At 42.3% G+C, this 3,298-nt stretch overlaps 1 pseudogene; it reads left to right on the top strand.

Moving 5' to 3' along the window:
* The first annotated feature begins 710 nt into the window (after positions 1–710).
* On the top strand, positions 711–2,262 carry LOC147448729 (uncharacterized; annotated as a pseudogene).
* The last annotated feature ends 1,036 nt before the right edge of the window (positions 2,263–3,298 follow it).

Raw genomic sequence — 3,298 nt, 5'->3', positions numbered from 1 at the left:
TGTTGGCCAAGGCCATTTCCTTGAGGATTACACCCTTCTTCCAAAAGCATATACACAAGGCTCAATCTGGGTTTATAGTAGGACGATCTATCTACCACAACATTCTCACTGTGAATTTGGGCATTGAACATGCAATCAAAAGTGGGCAAGATGTAGTATTATTTCAGATTAATTTTGCCAAGGCTTTTGACACAGTGCTCTGGGATTTTGTGAAGATGGTGCTTAAAAAACTAGGATTTGGTCCTCGAATGGGTGCATGTATCTACATGTTAGGACAAGATGCATGGTCCAGAATTCTTATTAATGGTATCCTTTCAGACAAAGTACCTATCTCAAGGTCCGTCAGACAAGGGTGCCCCCTTAGCCCCCTACTGTTTGTTGTGATTACACACCCATTGTTCACATACCTGGATTCACTGGTACAACAAAATAAGATACAGGGTTTGCATTTGGGCAATGAGAAACTGGTTGGTCAGGGGTTTGCTGACGACACTATCTTGTTCTTGAAAGCCAATAATGTTAACATTGCTAGATGTATGGCTTTTCTGTCTACCTTCTCCATTGCAGCAGGGTTACACATAAATCTCGCAAAATCAACACTGATAGATGTTACTACCAGAAATTTTCATGCGCTTGTCTGGAATGGTAAGAGGCTACCAAAAGGACACATATTTTGACATCTAGGCTACCTAGTTGGAGTGGAAGTGTCCATGAAATCTCTTCGAGAATGGGTTCTTGAGAGAGTATTGACGAAGGTAGCCTCTTCGCACTGTGAAGAGCGGCCATTACATGTAAGACTGCGGATTATCCAGGCTATCCTCTTGCCATGTATACTGTACTATATACCTCTCCTGGATTGGACAGAGAAATACCTATAGCCTTTCAAAACTGCCCTGGCTCGATTCTTGTGGGGAAAGAAAAAAGTGTCTGATGCTCCTATTGCCGGGGACCGCCTCACCATGCCTATGAAGCATGGAGGATTGGGCATACTGAATCTTACAACACATGCGCATGCTAGGAGGGGGCCTCTCATGCAACATATGGTACAAAGAGATACCTACTGGTCCCTATGCTTATGGTACCTCATTGACTGCTCCGTGGTATATTTTCATGGCACTTGGAATATTACATCATGGGATAAGCTTTTTACTGTAGCACCCATTAAAACTGGGTTCATTGTGTTGCATTTGGGATAAGCTTTTTACTGCAGCACCCATTAAAACTGGGTTCATTGTGTTGCAAATGCTGATTACATCTTGGAAGATTATTGCCTCTAAACTCCAGTGGAATGGCCGCCAGCGATATACAGGGAATTTGTTAGGAGCTGAGAGTGTCTTTTGGAGCCATGTATTCAGACACCACCAGCAATGCTCATTGGAAAAAAAGCCCTTTCTATGTTAAAAAAAGGCATAGTACAAATTAGCCAGATTATGGATGCTAGTCACATTCCAAAAGAGTTTCTTGTAGCAAGAAGGGAATTCAGACTCGGCAATGGGCTTAGGATAGCTTGGAACCATTTATGCGCATTGGTTCACCCCTTACCTCATATCGCTTTGGTCAATGCAGAGGATAGACACAAAGACTGGCAGCTACCCTCTTCACATGCAAGTTGGTGGTCATGCAAAACAGATAAGTTTTATGCTGCTCTCCATATTGAGGTTGATGTAGCCATTAGGTGCGATCAACAATGGTCTATGTCGCAAACTAATGACTGGTGGATTAAAGTACTTGTTGCAAGCTTGTGGACGCTTCAATCGCCATTTAAGCTTAAGGTATTTATGTGGAGGGTAGTGATGGGAGCTATCCCCTCAGCCATGCTTATGCTCAAAAAGGGAACTAGAACAGGAGCCTGCAGTGTATGTCATACAAACGAAACAGTGAGACACATCTTTTGGGATTGCAGTCAAGTTAGGGACTGGTGGCAATGGTTCAAGTTTTGGTGGAATCAAGCTTGGGGAATCAAGTTCACAAAGTTCACATGCATGTTTGGATTCTTCAAAACACAGGACTCATCAATGCTTTTTTGCCTGCATTCTTTTTGGCTTTGGTATGTATGGTACATCTGGAACATGAGGAATATAAGTTTCTATGATCATGTACGTGTATCGAGCACTAGAATTCCATCACAAGAAATCGAAAACAGGGTGCTCGAAGATGTCATGACCCTCGGAGATAAGGAACTCCAGCAGCGATGTATGCTCATATTGAGCAAACTGTAAACTGTAAACTAACATTGTAATATAAGAACCTTTCTTTCAAAAAGAGAGAGAGAGAGAGAGAGAGAGAGAGAGAGAGAGAGTTGGTAAAGAAAATTGGGGGATGACAAGGTGGGGCAATGTTGCTTGATTGGGAGAGCCCGCATTAAAGTTATATGGAGAAATGAGGAGATACTCCTCTCATAGAGAGAGAGAGAGAGAGAGAGAGAGAGAGAGAGAGAGAGAGTATAGTAGGTAAAGAACCTTTGGGGATGACAATGTGGGACAATGTTGTCTGAGTGGGAGAGCAAGAAGCACTAGGGGTAAGGGCAACGCTAAAGTTATCTTTGGTAAGACTGCAATTGTAGAAGCCGGTTTAAATTTCAATCCACAATGCAATCCCTTATTTGATTGCATACATCTTGAAAACTTTCTCAATCCACAATTCAAACTTTTTAAAGTGACTCTAGCTTAAGGGAGAGTCCTAAAAGGGTTTCTCTTTTTCTCTCTCTAGATGATCCCCCTAGAGTCTAGACTAGTGTAGGATTTGTGAAGGCCTATCAGATTGAGATGCCTTTTAAAGTGCCTACTGTGTGTGTGTGTGTGTGTGTGTGTGCGCACGCGCCTTCCATTCTACTCATCTGGGAATCTTGCCCTTATCTTGGTCTCTCCAATATGTTGATATTTCCAATTAATTGATAGTCCTTGTGGAGCCCATGTGGATCTACATATTGTTCAATTGTTGTCACTAGGGTTGATTGTGTAGCAAGGTTGATTGAATTTTTTGGTGCTTGAGATAATTTTTTCATCTCTACTTCAGGTGTAGGAGGAAAGAGAGAGGACGCCGACTATAGAAGGAGTGGTTCGGGTCTTAGATTGCAGCTCTCTTTGACTATAGTGGAGGCTATGGCTAGAGGGTGATGGCATGTAGTGGTATAAGTTTTTCACATTAATCTCCTACTCCGGGTGGCATCGATAACGATAGATTCTTTCATGAAATTATGTGCTGCACTTATTTTTCATGCTCCTCATTTGGATAGATTTCTCAAGGCCCTGAGATGACACAAGAAGTCAAGAGCTTTATTGATGGAATCGCTCGTTTC

Source organism: Adiantum capillus-veneris, chromosome 10 (genome assembly GCF_014529385.1).
Source record: "Adiantum capillus-veneris isolate H3 chromosome 10, ASM1452938v2, whole genome shotgun sequence".
Taxonomy (NCBI): domain Eukaryota; kingdom Viridiplantae; phylum Streptophyta; class Polypodiopsida; order Polypodiales; family Pteridaceae; genus Adiantum; species Adiantum capillus-veneris.
The sequence above is the reverse complement of the archived record's forward strand: the minus strand, read 5'-3'. Positions and strand labels throughout refer to the sequence as shown.